Source organism: Salvelinus alpinus, chromosome 14 (assembly GCF_045679555.1).
Source record: "Salvelinus alpinus chromosome 14, SLU_Salpinus.1, whole genome shotgun sequence".
Lineage (NCBI taxonomy): Eukaryota > Metazoa > Chordata > Actinopteri > Salmoniformes > Salmonidae > Salvelinus > Salvelinus alpinus.
Window position 1 is genome coordinate 12,320,039 of NC_092099.1, and position 16,604 is coordinate 12,336,642.

Below are 16,604 nucleotides of genomic sequence, written 5' to 3' on the forward strand. Positions count from 1 at the left end.
CTATTTTTGTCAGTCACTCGAGGATCTTCATTCACGTGAAAAGGTGTCAGTGCATGACTGTTTGAGTGATGACAGACACTGTGGAAGTGTGAGTGACGGTATCACGCGGCAGAGGTTTGTCAATGGTGTCAGCCCCACTCTGGCAGCGAATACGATCGTCTGAGACACCCGACAGGACAGGACCACAATATGGTGGCCCGGACAGACACTGTATGATGGGTATCTACTCGTTCATACTTCGCTCTGTTTCACGGGCCATGAGGGGCTATGAGGATTCGAGATGCGCCGCCATGGCTAGATTCATCTTCCCTGTCAGCCATCTAATGCTGTATGAGCTTGTTCCTCCATTCAAGTAATGCTGATGAATTTGCTGTCCAGATGCTTTTGTGCACGTATTGGCTTTCCCCTTTATCGAAAAGAGGGATAGACGCATCACAATGTACCATTCGGTCTCACTATATTTCTCACAATCATTTCTCTTCCCAAAATTGTCCTCCGAGCAGACAGTTTGAGAGGAGGAGGGGGGCACAATAAAGAGTTGACTGGCACTAAACACATAGCTGTCTCGCTGAGAAAGGGATGTATAAAAGGCAAGGAGTTGGCAACAGTGCAGACCTCTCAACTCCCCTGTCCAAATACTGCTTCTGTGTGACTGACAGCGTAGCAGCAGCAGAATGGCACTATCATTGAAACACACAGCAGTTATTTTTTATACTGAACAGACCACCTCGAGTCCCACTTTAAAAAAAAAACGACAACTTATTATAGAAGCGTAATACATCATCTTGTATATGGAGCAATGATTGCTAATCTTTCAAATAATATGGGTGAGTTAGTCAATATTATGGACATTCTTGTGGTGTGGTCTCACAGACGTTGACGTAACAATAGGAATTAAAACATACATTTATATGTGTTATGCTGCGCTACATTTGAATTAGTTCTTGAAAAATGTACCATATATACTTTGAATTCCGTCTCCAAGCAATGTTGCAAGCAAGTTGCAACTTTGATTTATCATAATTTGTTAAGAGTTTGACCTTTCTAAATTCAATTTCTAGATGTATAAAATGGTATTTTTCCTTACAGGGGGACAAACAACAGTTATCAATGGGCAAAAGAGGCATTGTAAATGTTGCAAATCTTTAATAGCACAGAATTAACAAGCTATGTGGTTTGGCCAAATTAAATTAGAGGGCTATTTTGCTATCTCATGATGCATTTAGAAATGACGAGGTACAGATATAAGTATGGATTTTTTTCTCTCGATAACCAAATAAACGATATGTATATGTATGTATTTTGTGGCAAAATTAAATCAAAATGCACATATTACATTGTGGGTCCTAGAAGACTACCAGCAATTGAATTTGGCAGACAGGAATTCAGTTAAAGAGTTAAAGACCTTTGAGCTGCGGTTCTACTAAATAATAGGACTATCTAGAGTAAAATATAGTTATGGCTTTTCTCTCTGCTTCTTTGCTTTGTTTATTGCTGCATCCTCCTTCTCAAGGCAACATTTTGATTCCTTTACTGTGTGTGTGTGTGTGTGTGTGTGTGTGTGTGTGTGTGTGTGTGTGTGTGTGTGTGTGTGTGTGTGTGTGTGTGTGTGTGTGTGTGTGTGTGTGTGTGTGTGTGTGTGTGTGTGTGTGTGTGTGTGTGTGTGTGTGTGCGTGTGTGCGTGTGTGCGTGTGTGTGTGTGTGTATGCGCATGTGAGTGCATGTGTGCGTGTGTGTGTGTGCCTCCAAATGGAAAAGCAGTGGTGAAGGAGGAAGGAAGACAGGCATGTTTGTGTGGATTAATAACTATTAATTCTCCCTTTGACGGTAATTGATGCTTAAATTCCAGATTCCCATCTCCCCTCCATGGACCTCTTGTCCTCCCGTCAATTCTGTCCTTCTAATAAGGGCATTATTCCAAGAGGTTTCATGCATTCTGATAAATCAAATTAGAAGGCCACTGACTTAGATAGATTGCGGCTAGTAATTAGAGAATCCTCAATGCCTTGGTCCCTGCCACTCATTTACAGGGACTCTTTGTTATCTACCTATCTGGGCCCAGCATGCAATGGTGTGTGTTTGCCTCACTATCCCCCCTTAAAATCCCTTCGTTATGTCACTGGAGAGACAGATCCCAGACCATTTCTTGTCACCCGCTGCCCGAGCACTCTGCGCAACGGACAGCACAGTGGGACGGCCCTTAATTGGAGCAACTTGGGGTGGTAAGTACCCAAGTGTGTGTCAGCGGCATGCAGGAACAGGGAGATGGGCTGACACGGGGAGACAGGGGACACCCTGGTCGCCCCCCTCGTCCTCTGAGGTGCCCTCTCTCTTGCAACAACACCATGTTCCTGGTACACGCTCTGCATGTGTGGTCAGAAGGGGTGTCAGCGCTGGAGTGGACATGTTGGAAATGTTGCTCTTACTTTGTGTGTGTGTGTGTGTGTGTGTGTGTGTGTGTGTGTGTGTGTGTGTGTGTGTGTGTGTGTGTGTGTGTGTGTGTGTGTGTGTGTGTGTGTGTGTGTGTGTGTGTGTGTGTGTGTGTGTGTGCGCGTGCGTGTGTGCGGGTGTGCGCGCGCGTGTGTGCGTGCGTGCGCATGCTCGCTTGTGAATACTATGAGACGTTGAATACTATGAGAATACTATGAGACATTCCATTTTTGTTCACGGAGAAGACATGTTATTTGTATTTTATTTATAGAGAGGTAGAAGGCTTACGCAATTCTGAAACTGATTATTAAATATGCATTTTTCTCTCCACTTCAGATGACCCTTTTGGGTTTTCTGAAGCTTCCATAGAACATCCAGTGTAGAGGTGGTGAAGCTGTTATTGTAAGACCTAGCCTAGCCTAGCCATTCTACAATGTGTTCTCTCGTTCTCTCTTTTTTTTCACTTTCTTTGTCCTCCGGTGCGTCAGCTCCCACTAGCCCGTTCTGACAGAGATGCCCTTCCTCTTTTAAAAGGATGAATGAAGATTTTTTTTTTAAACAAGACAAAATGGAGCAAAAGAGGCATCACTTCCTGTCATGCGTGATGGCTAGGAGAGGAGTCCGCGGGTCAGTTAGCTGAGGCCTGCCTCTACTCTCCCGGTGAGTAATGGAGAGTTTCAGAGCTCCACAGTGACACTGTCAAGCCATCAAGAATTGCTGATTATGGTGCTAAATATTGATCTCTGCTTCACTTGTCAAAATTCCCTCCACCCTTAATTAGAATTTCCCCTCAGCGGCATACAGGATCTAACCGAATATATTACCTCACTTCACGAGGAGGAGGGGAAGAGGAGCGGGCAGGTTATAATTGTGACTTCTTGTCTTCTCCTTCTCCCTCCTGAGTTTTGAGCTGACTCCCAACTGTCTGTCTGACGCTTCCAGCCTCTGTGATAATCAGACTTATTTTCCACATCTTATCACTGGATGATCGGCCTGTCTATCCTACTCTCCCAAACCCTCTCTCGTTTGATTCCCCTCTTTCTTCCCCCTCCTCCTTCTCTGCCTCTCTCCACCTCTCTTTTCCCCTCTCCCCTCTCTCTCTCATCCCTCCTTCTCCCACACACACTCCCTCTCTCTCTCTCCCTCTTTCTGGTTGTTTCTGAGGCACAGGTCTTCATCACAAGGACCTGGCAGGCTTGCAGTCCCACGCTGGTGAAAGTAGAGCGCCACAAGGTGTCTTTTTCTATTTGTTTGTTTCATGGTGCGCTGCACCAGCCACTGACCTGTGGTAGCCACGTTGTGCGAGACGGAGCCAGGTTCAGCCAATCAGAAAGGGCCCGGAAATTAACACTGATCTTTTCATTCCTGGAAGGGGACCATAGGAAGAGGTATTTCATGGCTACTATACGAGACAATACAATAAAGTACAGTTTGAACCATGATTATTCAAATGTGATTAAATATTACCATTTGATTACCTTTTTTGAAAATATTTTTAGTTGAAGAATCCAGTTCGTCTTTCAAACAATCCAAAGACAATGATAAACTTGTGTTTGTAATAGTGTATGTAACTCTGTTTATAACGGGTTTTACTTAAAAATCAGTCTCCAAAGGCCCAGTACAGTCAAGAATGTGATTTTCCTGTGTTTTATATATATTTCCACACTACAAGATTGGAATAATACTGTGGCATTGTGAAAATGATGATAATGCCCTTTTAGTGTAAGAGCTGTTTGAAATGACATCCTGAAATGTCATCCTGTTTTGGTGGGGGTGGAGTTTTGGCCTGGAGGGTGACATCACCAGGCGGTAAATTAGTTAATAGACCAATAAGAAAGAGTTTTCAGTTTTCCCCTCCCCACTCAGTCCACTCCCAGACAGTCCTAGCAAAATTCTTGCTTGAGAAACTGTTCTTTCTTAGAAGCAAATGTTGTTTATTTTTGACCATTTTAATTCAAAACAATCACTGTAAGGTGCTTACAGGCCCAGTGAAGTCAAAAACTGCGTATGAGATTGGAATATTTCCACACTATGAGATTGGAATAATACTGTAATAATACTAAATTGTTGCCCAGATATCATATGATATCGAGACAAAAACAGCTGCATTGGACCTTTAAGATATTCCATAAATATGTTATTTTTGAAATATATTTGCATATTATTCACTTGCTCTTCAACTTTCTGTGGATACAATATGAGTGCTAGCTGCATAGGGAGAAATTGCAATATTCACAGTTGAGCCATTGACTGTTATTCAAGCAGGAAGTACTTGAAGAGGAAAGTTCATGTACATTTATGATGGATTGTTCTATGTCTTCAATACTATATAATGGAAGGAGAGCTTGTTTGAAGGTCAGTGATTCTAGGGTTCTCTCTGTGCTGCGTCTTGTGGCTTCTTGTTAGGAAAATATCTCCAGCCTCTAGTCCATATTTCTGAAGAGCCTCTAGGTTGACTAGGTTGACTGACCTTGATCTAGATCTCTTTGAGGCCACTTCCTTCTCTTCCTCTTCCTGTTTAAAAGGAACTCGCTCATGAAGAACAAAGCTTGGGAACGTGCGTTCATAGGATTACCATTTTTGTCAGCACTTTTCACCAGCTTTTATGTAAAACATCCAGTTTTCCTCAAACCTCACTTTCCTTTTCCATGTCTTTGATATTTCCGGTGTGAGTTTTGTATGTTCAACGAATACGTAAATAGGTAGGTACAACCTCACATAGTATTTGAAGTGATCTGTTTTTGTCTTGGGATCCTTTCAACCATACTGATATGATCAATGAAATCGTACAATAGTTGACATAGAATTATTTTCCAGCTACCTAGGTGAAGATTACGCTAGTCTCAGTGGTGTCCTAATCTGGTTACCTTATCTGTATCGGAACAACCACTGTAGGTTTTTGGGTTCCTAGAGTTAGCTGTAGCGTAAGGCCTTGCTGTGTGTGTTGCCTGGCTGAGGTTGAGTGGATTCAGAGGGTTGTTGGCAGGTGCTTTATTGCAGCAGGCTCTGCAGGGTTTGACATGTGTCTGTCCTTAATCTCCTAGTGATATGACAAAGCTCTGGTAAAGCCTGCGCTGGATCTCCTCTGTCTGCCGTGACACGCGCACCCCCTGCCCCACCTCAACCCTCAACCCTGAGAGGGCTCAATGGGGCCCGCCACAAAGGATCAGGCAGAAAAGCAGCCGAAACAGAAGCTGAACACTCAATGGTATCCTCTTCAGTTGAGACATGAACTTAGTTATATATATAATGTGGAAGCCTGCCTGCAACGCAGCATGCATCATATAACACACCGTCTTTGCATAACAAACATTCTCTTCAAACATACATACTCACAGATACAATCAAGTGCACGCACACAGCCAGGCATTGCAATATACATTAGCAAAACAATCTAACTAGTGGGAGAGGAGAAGCCTCCATGCATGCAATATCTATGGATGGATTTTCTAAATCATTTCAAGCATGTGTGCCTCTAGCCATGCAGTGGTGAACACACTTGGGGTATAAGATATAGTGTAGTTGTAAGCTTTGTTTGATGAATTGGACCAGGGCTCCTGTGGGATAGATTACCTTAAACCATGCTCTTTTACTTTCTAATCCTGACTTGATTTGATCTGCACTAGAATGCAGCTGCTTGGAAACTCAACAGCAAACAGACACTATTTATATGATATCCAGTGTTGGGTGGATAGCTCCACCAGCTATAAGCACTGGCTTACTGCAAGTCTTATTTTCTCTCTCCTCTTGTTTTATTATCTATGAGCGGCATGGATGGGCTTCAGGCTTTGCAATGCTCATTATAATTGGTTTTCTGCTTGAACTTTCAAAAACGGTCATGTCAAAAGAGGCACAAATATTTCCCCTGTTTTCTTTAGATTTGGCCAAAGGCCTTGCATCGAGCATTTGGATGTGCCACTTGACAAAGTTGCTGCAATATCTGTGGGGCATGGTTCTGCTTTTGTCCTAAAAAAAAGCACAGAACTTCAGCTGTATTCTGACAACTGACCGGTGTCATATGCCCTCTGAGTTTAAGCTTGAATACCGAATCTGTAACTCTTTTCGAGCTTTGTTTCACCCTGTATTCACAAGATGACATTGACGACAGCAATATGAGTTATAACAAGAGAAACACTAAATGTCCCTAAGTAGCTTGGTCAGCCACACTCCAATTGTATTATTGTTAAAATCGTCAACACTTCAAAATGGATCTCAAAGCATAGATTATCCATGCTAGTGGGGTTTGTCCGTCTGCCTTGGACTGAGAAGTCTATGAAACCATTTACAATTTACTTGTCAAACATGAGCAGATTACATGTGCATGGATGTGTTTGAGACATTCACTACACATGGTAAAGCATGAGGGGAAAAATCATATCACAGGTTCAGGGCAAATCCTTGTTGGTAGCAAGCCAATGCATCTGAGCATGTTGACATTTCACATGATGACATCAGACAGAGCGATAGTTTGCAACCTTGCATTCAATCTAATCATCAAAACATGCTGAGGTGTAAGTGGGTGGTTTCCTTTTAGAAAACAACAATTTACATATATTGATATATACTTAGCGTGTTTGTGATAACAAAGTTTACTTTGGGGGGGGGGGGGGGTTATACATTAATTTGCTGATTTCAACCATAATATCACAGATCTACTTTTCTCATTCATCAGAAATGGGACCTTTATAAATCGGCACTTTTGCAGTTGTGGTCTGTCCTTCCTCAAGCTTTCCCTGGAGATCTAATGCATAATTTGATGGTTAAACAATCCGCTGCCTCTTCAGCTACTGACTCCTACCAGCCGGATTGAAGCATTTTTCGTCCACTTAGAAATACACACTCTCCATCCGATCCCTTCCCTCCTTAATATCTCCTCTTTTACCATCCAGCGTTTATGGCTGTTTTTTCTACTTCAGTAAACAGTGAGCAGTGGGTTCATTAAACCTAATTGAATCGGAAACATGTCTGCCCTAGGAAACATTAACTCTTTACATAAAGGAAATGTCATTTTTTTTATTTAGTCAATAAGGTCAAAGGACAAGGTTCAAATGTTCAATACTGTTGCATGTTGCTTCTGAAAACTAAAAAATAAGGCTATTTTAATGTTTTTTTCCTTTATTATGTTTGTGATAGCTCTTATATTTAGTAATTATGAAATGTTTTTCACAAGAACTATCCATGTTATTCATATAAATAGCCATCTTAAAAACATTTGGGCACCACCTCCAGCCAGATAATTCTATCAATCTCATTGCATGAATAATTCCTTGTTGCCAGCACAATGGATCCCTAGTTCAAGTATTGCATTAATGGATTTCCATGTGTTGACCAAATTTAAAATAATAATTTGACAATATCCATCAGAAATCAATGTGACATAACAGACTAGCCACAGCTGTTAATAGGAAGTAAATATGTATGATTGATCTGACTGGGCATCAAGTCCAGTCAATCTTCTTTAAAATAATCTTTGCAAACGATTAACCTCATTTTACTGGTCCTGTCCCTCTTGCTGATGGCCATTAGAGTTGAGGAGGACAGAGGACTTTGATTTTTGGCTCCTCATCATTCACAGCTTGTCACTTCCCTTCATTCGTCATACATGGCTGCTGAATTGATTGTCTGTTTAGTCCTATGAATGATAAAGCCGCTGTGAGTCAGGGCAAGCCAAGGCCTCCAGAGGCTCCTTTCTCTTCTGTGCAAGGTGTATTCTGTCTTCACTCTCTTTTTTGAAAAGCAGGGGTTTTCCCATTTTTGTTCTAGATGTTTGACACAAACTTCCCTCAATATCATTGAGTAACATATGAGCTGTTTCTCAGTATACGGCAATGCATTTTAGCAACGGATGTGCTTATCCACAGTGCCTCAATACTCATTTAAACACATACCATTCCAAATATTACCAAAATAAATGTCCAAGCAAGCGCCGAGGATAGGACATGAAGGGATAACTACTTGTCAGGGGAAGGGTCAGGGGCCACGGGTGAGGGCAACCAAGCACAGTCTACCAACATGGTGGGTCTGTGGGCTGAAGATAGGCTTGATCAACTCTGCTGTTATGACAGCACTCACAAGTTCATTCCATTGAGTAGCTGTAGCAGACACCGGGCTGAGTGTCCATTAGCTGGATCCTCGCAAGGAGAGACATTTTTTTGTTATTCTTTTTCAGGGTATCCTTCAGCATGGTTATGTCTGGTCATCACATGCATGTAAGAAAGAGCAGCTTCCTTCACGGAGCTGAAAGTAGTGTAGAGTCGGTAGGCTAGAGTAAAGAGATGATGGGGAAGGATGACATGGGAAAACAGGAAGAATATGAAGTGCTATGAAGTATTATGAAGTGATATGAAGTGCTATGAATTCTTATGAAGTGTTATGGAGTGAAGAGACTGCCTGGCCTTGTTCTCCTAACTCAGCTCACTTACAGTCAAGAGCAGGCCCTTGACCCACATCTTTTCTCAGGGTCACCAAAGGTCAGAGGTTCACATGAGTCATGCCAAGGGTTGTTTGGAATACATATTTGTTCATGAGCAGCTCCTATTTATATAAATTCAAATTCGTATTTTTCTTGTCACATAAATGAGCAATCAAACACACTCATTGTGGTACTTGATAAAACTGCCACATCCAAATCCACGTTCAGTCTATATGGATATTTTGCTGCTTTGCAGGAAGGATTTGTGTGACTAAATCAAATCTAAATACCAGAGGTCCATAAGCCAAGCAGCACATCATAACAACAAAATACACCTATTTCCAGCATAGGCCTAATACTTCCTGGGTGAACTAGATTTTAGTGTATGATGTTGTACAAGTTAAGATAACGTCTGTTCTAGTATTTCTATATCACAGGTTAGTCTCATTTCTTTAAACAACTGTGTAGGTTTCAATGTAATTCATGGTCAGCCTGAGGTTTTTGACTATTACATGATAACATTTCACCAGTGTTGCAGCACATTGAAGGACACTGAATAAATTGTGTGAGGAAATACACTGAAGAGGAATTTTAGCATTTAACTTGCATAGGTCTGCAGGAGTTAATAGTAGCCCTATGAACTAGCAGCGCTCTCAGAGGAGGAGACTTTACCCTTATCATTTGGAGGCTTTCTCACTACCGGTGCAAGCACTTAGCAGAGGACATCTGGGCTCTGTTCCATCTCTTATGGAGACCGTCCATAAGCATGCTATTTATGGCACTCTCTCTCTGCTGCTTTGTCTTTCGTCTCATTACAGACCATGCACTTGCATAACCCTGTTAAGGTACTATAATGCTATAAGATTATAGTGAGTGCTATAGTAAAATATATACATTCAGGTCCATCATTATTGGTACCCTTGATAAAGATGAGCAAAAAATACTGTATCAAATAAATAATACAAATACTGAGGTAATAAGGAGTTTGAGGTACTTTCTGCATATGCTTCCGTTTTTCAACACCCAACCCACCACTGGTGTGCGTGGCCAAAGAGCTCTATTTTCATGTCATCTGACTATAGCACCGGTTCCAATCCAAGTGCCAATGCAGTTTATCAAACTCCAGGCGGTGCTATGGTCAGATGACATGAAAACAGAGATCTTTAGCCAACCACAACAGTGGTGGGTTTGGCGTTGAAAAACGCATATCCAGAAAAGTACCTCATACCTACGGTCAAATATAGTGGTGCATCTATGATGTTAAGGGGCTATTCCGCTTCCACTGGTCCTGTGGCGCTTGTTAAGATCAACGGCATAATGAACTTTATCAAGTACCAGGACATTTTAGCCAAAAACCTGGTTACCTCTGCCAGGAGGCTGACACTTGGCCACAATTGGATCTTCCTGCAAGACAATAACCTCAAGCACACATCAAAATCTACATAGAAATGGTTAATCGACCATAAAATCAACGGACTTGAACCCCATTGAAGACCTGTAGTTTGAATTGAAGACGGCAATTGAAGACGCAGACAAAGGATATCAAGGATCTGAAAAGATTCTGTATGGAGGAATGGTCTAAGATCCCTCCCAATGTGTTCTCCAATCTCATAAAACGTTTTCGAAAAAGGCTCAGTGTCGTTATCCTCGCAAGTGTAGGGTGCTGGAGTACTGGAAACAGGGGTACCTATCTTTATTAGATGTATTTTATTACTTGTTAAACAAAATCTCTTCATCTGAGTAATTGTATTATTATAAAAGAATGTAATGTTCACAAAAAAAGTTTGCATGCAATATAGCTCAGTATTTGTATAATTGAGTTTATACAGTATTTTTTGCTCATCTTTATCAAGGGACAAGGTTGGCATTTTTTATGAAGGAATGTACAGTCAAAAACCCTTGTATTGATGTTAAGTATGCTGGTAATTAAGCTGTAAGATCTAAATGGGACTAAAATCCCCTTACATGTATGTGTATGCACAGCCACTGTCAAAAGTGTTTTTGCCACACACATACAGTGTCTGTTTCATTGTGCAGAGACAGACATCTCCCAACCAAACTGGAGTTGGAATCAACAGAAATGAACTTGTGACATTGCAAAGCACCCCTTTCAACAGATCTGCTAAATGTCACCAGACCGGTTCTGAATGTAATCCCAATTTGTCTTGGAATTAGTACTATGCAGTAAAGATGTAATTATTTCGACAATATATAGCCTTCTGCTAAGAACTTTCAAGAGGAGCTATACTGCTGCCAGTGTTGATCATGTGATAATTCTTATATCATTGTGGATAAGTCCCAGACATAGCCTCGAAGGCTCACATCACTTCTCGTTTAGGGGAGAGTGATGTGACCAGCAATGACAGTTAAAAAGTAATACGCAACCAAAGCTATTGCCTGTTTGGGTATTTGCCTGTAGTTTCTTAATTGCAACTGTAATGTAGCTTTATAATGATGAAAATAGTCTCAGAAAAATATTCTATGTCTATCTACTTCTATGTGACAATGTATAGGCTATGTGTATGTAGGTATATATAATCCAGTGTGTGCAAATTAAAACAATAAAGAGATGCAAATATAAGAACTACAGATTTAGTGCATGTTGAGATGCTGTGATGTGTTTGTGGCTATGAGGCAGACTTAAGAAAAACCTGGGAAGTCTTCAACATAGGCTACCGGTCACAAATTACCAGTTGTGACCTGTTACATAGGTCTAAAACATACAGTATTTACTTGATGAGACACGCATTTGTCAAATAGCCATCAGATATTACAAAACTTGGCATGAACAATTGAAATACCCTCATTACATCGATTAAAAGCATTATTAAATGACTACAATATATGTAACCTTTTTTTTTAAATGTCCTCTCTGAGATTTGGAGATGTTAGTTTATACATTAGTTTGTCATAGTACAATGTCTATCAATGTCTACGAAGTTTCCCCTCTACTAATAAGGGCTGATTTTGCAACAAATCAAGACAACAGGCAAAACTATAGTGATAAACTTCATCCTCATAATTTCTTTGAATAGCTAGGCCTATCAGCGGAAGGATACGAGCTTCCCCTCACCCCATACAGTAAAGTAGTATATACAGTTGAAGTCGGAAGTTTACATACACTTAGGTTGGAATCATTAAAACTCATTTTTCAACCACTCCACAAATTTCTTGTCAACAAACTATAGTTTTGGCAAGTCGGTTAAGACATCTGCTTTGTGCATGACACAAGGAATTTTTCCAACAATTGTTTACTGACAAATTATTTCACTTACAATTCCCTGTATCACAATTCCAGTGGGTCAGAAGTTTACATACATTAAGTTGACTGTGCCTTTAAACAGCTTGGAAAATTCCAGAAAATGATGTCATGGCTTTAGAAGCTTCTGATAAACTAATTGACATCATTTTAATCAATTGGAGGTGTATCTGTGGATGTATTTCAAGGCCTACCTTCAAACTCAGTGCCTCTTTGCTTGACATCATGGGAAAATCAAAAGAAATCAGCCAATACTACAGAAAATTGAAATTGTCTGGTTCATCCTTGGGAGCAATTTCCAAACGCCTGAAGGTACCACGTTCATCTGTAGAAACAATAGTACGCAAGTATAAACATCATGGGACCACGCAGCCGTCATACCGTTCAGGAAGGAGACGCGTTCTGTCTCCTAGAGATTAACGTACATTGGTGTGAAAAGTACAAATCAATCCCAGAACAACAGCAAAGGACCTTGTGAAGATGCTGGAGGAAACAGGTACAAAAGTATCTATATCCACAGTAAAATGAGTCCTATATCGACATAACCTGAAAGGCCACTCAGCAAGGAAGAAGCCACTGCTCCAAAACCGCCATAAAAAAGCCAGACTACGGTTTGCAACTGCACATGGGGACAAAGATCGTACATTTTGGAGAAATGTCCTCTGGTCTGATGAAACACAAATAGAACTGTTTGGCCATAATAACCATTGTTGTGTTTGGAGGAAAAAGGGGGAGGCTTACAAGCCGAAGAACACAATCCCAACCGTGAAGCACGGTGGTGGCAGCATCGGGTTGTGGTGGTGCTTTGCTACAGGAGAGACTGGTGCACTTCACAAAATGGATGGCATTATGAGGAGGAAAATTATGTGGATATATTGAAGCAACATCTCAAGACATCAGTCAGAAAGTTAAAGCTTGGTCGCAAATGGGTCTTCCAAATGGACAATGACCCCAAGCATACTTCCAAAGTTGTGGCAAAATTGCTTAAGGACAACAAAGTCAAGGTATTGCTGTGGCCATCACAAAGCCCTGACCTCAATCCCATAGAACATTTGTTGGCAGAACTGAAAAAGCATGTGCGAGCAAGGAGGCCTACAAACCTGACTCAATTACACCAGCTCTGTAAGGAGGAATGGGCCAAAAATCACCCAATCTATTGTGGGAAGCTTGTGGAAGGCTACCCGAAACTTTTGACCCAAGTTAAACAATTTAAAGGCAATGCTACCAAATACTAATTGAGTGTATGTAAACTTCTGACCCACTGGGAATGTGATGAAAGAAATAAAAGCTTAAATAAATCATTCTCTCTACAATTATTCTGACATTTCACATTCTTAAAGTAAAGTGGTGATCCTAACTGACCTAAAACAGGGAATTTTTACTAGGATTAAATGTCAGGAATTGTAAAAAAAAAAAAAAAAAAAAGCTGAGTTTAAATGTATTTGGCTAAGGTGTATGTAAACTTCCGACTTTAACTGTAGCTACGAATAGCAAATATTAGTTGGCTGTAAAGGTGCTTTAAAATACAACTCCTGGTACTTAAACCAAAATTTGCCTAAGAGCACGATATTCGTTTTGTAGTGGGCATTGTGTTTTGTGCTATGTTGCGGAAAAGCTGCCTTGCAAAAACAACTTGTTTTTGTTCAGGGTAATAGTGTTGGTTGTTCCAGCAATTCGGTGCCTTTTGAGAAGTGTTGTATATTTTAATTTCACCTAATATTCTAATTCTGTCATAAAGAGCACATGTTCAAATTAATTAAAAAAATATGTTTTCCCATCTCAAGAGGTTAAATGTAAAAAACGACTATAGTGCCACATAGGCCTAAAGTAACGGGATTGACCATAACAGGGTTGATGATTTCATCTTAAATCAGTCATAATAAATTCTCTTATGACAGGGAGAATGGAAGCTTGTTGTGTGCAACAGGGAGTGACAATTGACCGTTCTTTAAGCCCCTCCACAGAATGTTGGGCAACCAATCACAGCGCTCCAATGGATACCAACTGTCATCAAGTCTGACACCTTGGACAAGCTCATGTTTAAAACGCATGAAAGCCAGTGAAGGCTATGGCAAAACTGAGTTTTCTTCAAAACATACATGTTTAAATGGCTAAATAATTGAACAGTGCGCCAGGAGTACTTGCTACTGTGATTCCTTGATGGAGTATTTTGTTACATTGTTTGTTTCTACATTGTAGAATAATAGTGAAGACATCAAAACTATGAAATAACATATGGAATCATGCAGTAACCCAAAATGTTTTAAACAAATCAAAATTCAGAGGAGACTGTGTGAATCAGGCTGCATGAAAATAAACCACTACTAAAGGACACCAATAAGAAGAAGAGACTTGCTTGGGCCAAGAAACATGAGCAATGGACATAGACCGGTGAAAATCTGTCCTTTGGTCTGATGAGTCCAAATTTGACATTTTTGGTTCCAACCGCCGTGTCTTTGTGAGACGCAGAGTAGGTGAATGGATAATCTCTGCATGTGTAATTCCCAACGTGAAGTATGGAGGAGGTGTGATGGTGTGGGGGTGCTTTGCTGGTGAACGTGTCAGTGATTTATTTAGAATTCAAGGCATACTTAACTAGCATGGCTACCACAGCATTCTGCAGCGATAGGCCATCCAATCTGGTTTGTGCTTAGTGGGACTACCATTTGTTTTTCAACAGGACAATGACCCAACACACCTCCAGCCTGTGTATGGGCTATTTGACCAAGAAGGAGAGTGATGGAGTGCTGCATCAGATGACCTGGCCTCCACAATCACCCGACCTCAACCCAATTGAGATGGTTTGGGATGAGTTGGACCGCAGAGTCAAGGAACAAGTGCTCAGCCAACAAGTCCTCAGCATATGTGGGAACTCCTTCAAGACTGTTGGAAAAGCATTCCAGGTGAAGCTGGTTGAGAGAATGTCAAGAGTGTGCAAAGCTGTCATCAAGGCAAAGGGTGGTTACTTTGAAGAATATAAAATATATTTGATTTGTTTAACACTTTTTTGGTCACTACATGATTTCATATGTGTTATTTCATAGTTTTGATGTCATTACTATTATTCTACAATGTAGAAAATAGTACAAAATAAAGAAAAACCTTTGAATGAATAGGTATGTCCAAACTTTTGACTGGTACTGTATGTTAGCTAGCTAAGTTAGCAATGGTATGAATTGAACTCCCATCTGCTGTCGACATCAGGATACAATTTGAGAGTGCTAGTTAGTTACAAAAGTTGTTATAGATTTGACTGCATGCTGACATTGAATTTAGAGCCATTCCGTGGCTAGCTACACTACAAACATAATTTTACTAGGTTCCCGTGAAGCAATTGTAATAACAGTCCACCACAACATAACCAAGAGTTTCCTGACTAGCAAGCAGTAGTCTGTGTTCAATTTAACTGTGTATTAGAACACAGTTTGAGGTCATTGTGAGGGGATTTCGCCAGTGGTTGAATGGGGAATTGACCCTTTAATATGCCCCGCCCCCTTGTTATTTTCCTGGGAAGCCTTTTTCTCCATTCAAACCCCCTTACAATGATCTCAAACGGTGTTTTTAATGCACAATGAAATTAAACAGACTACCCCTTGCTAATCAGGAAACTTTTGGATATGTTTGTAGTGTAGCTAGCCAATGAAGTCAGCATGCAGTCAAAGCTACTGGACACTTGGAGCCAACTAGTGCTCTCAAATTGTATCCTGATGTCGACAGCAGATGGGAGTTGTATTAATAACGTGACGAACATAGCTAGCTAACATACATTTCGAGAAAACAATGTATATAAAGTGGCTCGCTAGCTAGCGTTGGAGAAAAATACTCCCAACAAGCTCTGCCTTTCAGAAATCACAGTAGCAAGTACCTCTGGTGCAATGTTAAATTATTTTGCCATTTAAACAATGTATTTTTTAAAGAAAACTACGTTTTGCCCTCTGCCCTCACAGTCTTTAATTTGTTTCTAACGTGAGCATGTGTGAGACTCGACAAACTGTTGCTATCCACTGGAGAGCTGCGATTGGTTGCCCAAAATTCTGGGGCGGGGCTTAGCGAAGGGTCTATTGGACTTCCTGGGAAACGTCGTCCAAGGTTGCGACGGTAACCAAGGGGGCGGTGCTTAGCGAAGGCTCAATTGAATGCAAGCTTCACAACAAAATATAATTAATAAAAAAAGTATAGCCTGTCTATCAATGGGTAACAGGGTTGACATGTTATGCTCCATCTGCTCAGTTTTCCACCACAAAACACTAGAAAATTGCCAAAAATGGTAGAACCAGCTCACCTGCTTTTACACTGTGATTTGACTATTAGATGTTCAATGTTTCTTTTCAAAATAACATTTAAAAAGCAATTGTTTCACCATATTAAATCGAGAGTTAATTTCACATAAAAGGGTTGACCTTAAAATGAGGGACAGACATAAATTAATCACTAATCACATGATAAATATATATATATTTTAAAATACTCAAAGCAACAAAATATCTAGGGCTTTACAATGAT